Consider the following 5,890-nt stretch of genomic DNA (forward strand, 5'->3'; position numbering starts at 1 on the left):
TTTTTTTTTTTACAGGAAATAATTGCACAATACATGGATAATTTTAAAATAATACTGATCAATTTTGTAGTATTTGTAATTTTTTTACAAATAAATGAAGTCAAACGTAAGTTATTTATTTTATTAATATTATTTATAAATAGTTTAAAGTAATAGAAAACTGTTATTATTACTGTAGTTAATAGATTTTCAATTACTAAGTGTTTACAAAATGAAGAATATCGTAACGAAAGTTGTGAATCTACTTGCGATAAACTTTTTTCTCGACCATGTTACGATGAAGAAATGTATTCCGGGTGTTTTTGCAAATCAGGATTTGTAAGAGATGATACAACTGATAAATGTTTTCCAATTGAAGATTGTAGCAAACGTACGTACTCTATATTTATAGGTTTTATATATAAAGTAAATAAAGTACGCTTTAATAAGTATATTTTTAATTATAAATTAGGTATATGTAAAAAACCGAATACGGAACTTTACCTGAAATGGAAAATTACGATGTGTTCGGGACCCGGAACCACAAGAACTTATAATTATCCGCAAACTATTTTGCCTATTTGTTTTTGTAAAGAAGGATACGCTTCATATTTTGGTGATTGTGTTCCTGTATCCAAATGTATGGTATGTCAATTTAATTCTTTAAAGAAATAAAAATAATATATTGTATAAATGATAAATTAATTTATGTTTTGTATATATAATGCTTAACACATTAATTTTTCTGATTACAGTAAATGAAGAAGCGAAGGAAAAATACATATAAATGTAAAATTTTCACTTGAATGTTTTAAATATAATATATAATAATTTGATTTAATTTATGGAAATGTATTTAAAGACATACAAATTGATTTATAAATGATGTTATTCATACAGTAATATAATTGTTAACGTTTGTTATTGATATTACGGGCATTTTGCAGTCCTAAATTTATATTTAATAATGATTATTAATATATTTCATTTCTTTTAAAAATGTTTTAACGTTATAAATGTTAATAATATATTTATAAATTGTCTCAGAGAATTGAAAATAAAGAATTTCAAGTATTTTTGTTTAATTTGTACTGTGTCATTTAATCGGTTCCTTCTTTCTTATTATTATAATTAGTTTGGAATTTTCATTAAAGTATAGAAAACTTAGGTTTTTTTTTCTTTCTTTACGGGACTTCAGAAACAAGGAAAGAATAAGACAAAATTGCTAATTTTCCAGCTATTTTTACATTCAAAAAGCGTTTGAAACTTAAAATTATAAAAGCATTATTAAATTAATTAGTACAGTACATTTAATATGAAACTATGGGAATAAATTACTATCCGTCAAAACCCTTAAAAATTTATATATTTAGGTTTGATTTTCAGGAAATATTGCTTTCAGTCAGTTAAAAAGCAATATGATAGATAATACAGTATAATGTTTTTAATATTATAAAAGTTCATTATTTATTAATTCTAATATATCATTTAATTTATTAAGTTTTATGTTGAAATGGATCATTTCTTGAATTTGAGTTTGGAAGTGAATATCGAATTTCTAAAAATTATATTGAAAATTCGAATTTCCTCTTATGGATAATATTGATCAAGGCATCGTTCATCATTGTTCATATTGGTCGATTCCATTGTAAGTCAGATCAACCTGTTATAGATAAAAGTATGATCAGTGTATAGCTTTGAATGTGTTGATACCTCGCATTAATAAAATCTATACTTTTGAGTATATCATAGTTTTCACAGTTAATTCTTGGAAAAATTGCTATACTTTTCAGTAAATCTCAATATTTCTTGAACGAAATTGACAGTATTTATTAATTTAAATATTCTTCTCTTAAGATGAATAGATTAGAAAAATGAGCAAGAATAATCTAATAAATTAAGATTTAATAACAAAAATAATTTCAAACAGTATCATTTTAAGTGAAGTGAAATTTTTATTAACCTATTGTGAAAACTTTTATCATAAATCAAAGTTGAAACTTTCAGTTTTGTTATTAATTAATGTTATAAATCACATTTAATCAACGATTTACAATTTCACAATGGATTTAAGATAGTCAACTAAATCTTTGCTATTTAAAATAAGCTATTTACTTAGAAAATAAAGATTCATTTTGTATTACTGTATCAAAATAGAGAATTAATTTAAAAAAACTATATTAATTAAATAGAGAATAATTCNTTAAAAATAATTAGAATAATATCAATGAATTTAATAATTCAGTTCTGAACATGAATTAAGTATTTTTGAATGTTTTGCTATGGATGTTTGAGAGATGTCAAAATCGAGATTCAATCTTTTTGAATAGGGGTTCTACTACCAGATGTGTAGGCCTACCAGTGGCCAAACGGTCTTCGTTCCCTGAACACTGGGAGTTCGGTTGTGGGTTACGCGCCTCGCTCGGACAGGCCAACCACGTGGAGTTTTCCGGGTTTTTTCCACGTCTGTAACGCCTAGATAGGAGCCAGTTTCCCTTAAAAAGACCTCTCGGAAGGCATTCCCCCTAGGAAGATGTCCCAAGTGTTGCATTGCCATAACTTAACTAAACAAACAAAACCAGGTGTGTATTATCGGACACACCTCCGATTTGGATTCTAGATAAGATTGAAATACGTAAGACACGAGGGTAAGAATCATGGAGCTATAATACTGAAGACACGAGGGTAAGAATCGTGGAGCTATAATACTGAAGACACGAGGGTAAGAATCGTGGAGCTATAATACTGAAGACACGAGGGTAAGAATCGTGGAGCTATAATACTGAAGACACGAGGGNTATATATATATTAAATGTCTGTCATTTTTAAATTTAGTAGTCATTGTTGCACACCTGCTTGTTAATATTGAACGTTGGCATGTTTCATAGAATATTATTAAGCGAAACGAATACATTGCGAAATTTTGCTTGTTGTTTTAATTTATGTCTACTTGTTTTAAAATTCATATGCACGCAAGCTCGTTTAACTTGATTATCGAAGCCAATCTTTCCATTACAATGTATTTAAAATTTCCAGCGAGGTTGCGGCCGAAGTTTTCATCTCTCAAACGTGAACGTCGAACGTCGAGAGCCGCGTACAAAATAGCGGCGCTCGACGTTCGGCGTTTACGTTTGAGAGATGAAAACTTCGGCCGCAACCTCTCTATAGTAAATGCCCAGTAGCGTAACTAGAACCTAACAGGAGGAGAAGTCCAAAGAAGAAGAAGGGTCTAAATTAGAACGCGCAAACCTACAGTAACTCCTGTACACTGAATAAAGCTAGTGGATCCGTATTGCTGGATGATGAAGAGTACAATCTTTTTTCTATACAGTATTTTGATTTTTTTTTACATTTATTAGAGAGGTTGCGGCCGAAGTTTTCAACGCGTAAACGTGTACTACGGACGTTCAGCGTCGCCTTCCTGTAAGCCTAGAAGTTTGACAAAGGCGTTTGGAACGTCAGTGGAATCATGCTCGACGTTCCAAACGCCATTGTCAAACTTCTAGACTTACAGGAAGGCGGCGCTGAACGTCCGACGTTGTATACGTTTTCGCGTTGAAAACTTCAGCCGCAACCTCTCTATTTACTTACAAAGATAAAGAGCAAGTACCCTGGCTTCCTCCCTGTTACGATACGTATAAATTCATGATTAAATTCAAAATATTGTAATTAAAATATCGTTGAGTTCGGTGATAATTTCGCATTAAGAATAGATATAATAATAGTAGGCAGAATTTATAATGAATGTTTATTTTTAACGATAATGAGAGATTGTGCGATAATAAAATTGCTGATGAAGTTCCTTTGTAAATGAATGGAATAAATCTTTACGGTAAGAGTTTTTATTTTGTTTTTGAATAGATTTAAAATAATAAACGTTTGTCACACACTAAAAATTCAAATAAAGATTTATGAACTAGAATTTTTGCTTTATAAATTAGGATGTTTATATAAGAGATATTCATTTCTTCATTTATTTTCCTTTAAGTAAAGGAACATGTACTGTACAAAATCTCGAATAACAGCGTTAGAATAAAAGGTATAAATATATTTCTTGATTTATAATAAAATAATAATGAATTATTAATTACTGTATTTTAATTTATAAGATGCATTTTTGTTGTTTAATTATGACTGAAGGAGAAATAAATAACACAGAATAATCTTCTTTTTATTGTTTTTTCAACTTACTTTTATTCTACATAAAGACACAAAATCATTTAGGAGATTAATGTTATTTTATTTAATAAAACTGTATCATTTGTTATGAAATACATCATTTTATTTATCCTGTAATGTTATAAATCATGTAGTTTGGATAATTTTCCCAAATCATTTGTCTAATATTAGGGTCAAAATAAAGAAATAAGGAATAAATTCTTACATTTTTTAAATATGTAATATGATGCCAAATTATTTTTCTTTCTTATATTGATTTTATTTTATTATATTATTATTTTTATTGCCTGTAATAAGAGTGAATATTATAATAATAAAACTATAAATTTGATTTATGAAAATGAAAGAAAAAAACTATTTTTTTAATTTTAAATATTAAAGAAAATTGTATTAAAATATATCTAAAAATATCCTGAACGGTATAAAAATATGAACAATTTTGTTTGTTTTCTTGAGATAATGTAAACTTTTACGTCAATTTGACGTCAATTTTAAGACTTGTTCATTGTACGACTGATGAAATGACGTAAAATTGACGTTAAAGTATAAACGACGAAACACTATTCTATCAATTTTAAAATCTTATATACAGTACAAGGCATTAGTAATATATATTTCAAAATTATGATTAAAAAATAATAATAATAATAATAATTAATTCGTTTATAACCGGATGTAGGGTCAGGACAGACACTTGGTGATAACTTTGTTGTTCGTCCTCTAGTGCTTAAGTTACGTTTCTTTCTTGTTAAACAAGATATAATGCCCTGTATTCTTCGAAAGTCTTGCTTACATTGTAACCTTTATATAAATAAATTATACTAATAGCAGATGTTTCGTTATTATATACTGTAATATATACTTCAATTTAGAAGTAATAATATAAACGTACTGTACACTTTCATTAGTGAAGTTTTTAATATGTTTGTTGTCTTATTAGATATAAATAAACTGGCAAATAAAGTTTTTAGTAGATCAAAGAATACCAAGATAGGATAATTACATGATTAACAAGTTAAGGGCTGAAGATTAAATTCAGTAAGTGAGAGATACATTATTTATTATCGATTGTTCAAATTGTTTATTTAAAAGGACAAGGTTTAAAACACATTATTTTTTTAAAGCATAGTTTATTCATTAAAATATATGTATAGAGAGTAACACAATACAGTAGATTAAGGAAGAATTGAATAGGTACAAAATAAATGTATATTCAATATACTATTTTATTTACTTTTTAAAATCCTTCCCAAATAGAGGGTAACTTAAAAACTTGAAATATAATATTCGAAATGCTGCTAGACATTTCAAATCATTATATTTCAAGCTCGTCTTTCGTAATTTATGTGAAATTACTCATTACAAGGAAAGAAACAATTAGAAAAATTACTTAAACGAAAAAGTTTTCGCATTTTTCAAATGACAAAAGTGATCAGTCATACTGAAAACAAGTTTTGGCAATATTCTTAGAATTGATAAAATGCCATCTTTTGTTTTTATTTCATTATATAAACCAGGGGTGGCCAACCTTTTGCATACCATGCGCCAATTTTTTGATAGACGAGTTCAGATGCGCAGTGGCGTACCGTGGGTGTTAGCCGCCCGGAACGGAGAAAAATTTCGGCCACCCTTTAATCAGGTATTTCAATTTAAAAGATCAAAATTCAGTTGTGTGAAAAAAAAATTAATAAAAAATGCGGTGGTGGTGTAGTTACCCGTACAAAATAGTCCC

The 5,890-nt window shown here is 27.9% G+C and overlaps 1 protein-coding gene across 1 annotated transcript in view; it reads left to right on the forward strand.

Annotated features, from left to right (window-relative positions):
• Window positions 1-3,463: 3,463 nt before the first annotated feature.
• Window positions 3,464-5,890, forward strand: part of LOC111619629 — a 34,209-nt gene continuing 31,782 nt past the window's right edge. The window contains exons 1-2 of the mRNA XM_023361400.1: window positions 3,464-3,811; window positions 3,968-4,018. The gene's annotated coding sequence lies outside the window, so the exon portion shown is untranslated. The remainder of the gene's footprint in view (window positions 3,812-3,967; window positions 4,019-5,890) is intronic.

This window comes from Centruroides sculpturatus, unplaced genomic scaffold (assembly GCF_000671375.1).
Source record: "Centruroides sculpturatus isolate CEXI.00-Female unplaced genomic scaffold, Cexi_2.0 scaffold260, whole genome shotgun sequence".
Lineage (NCBI taxonomy): Eukaryota > Metazoa > Arthropoda > Arachnida > Scorpiones > Buthidae > Centruroides > Centruroides sculpturatus.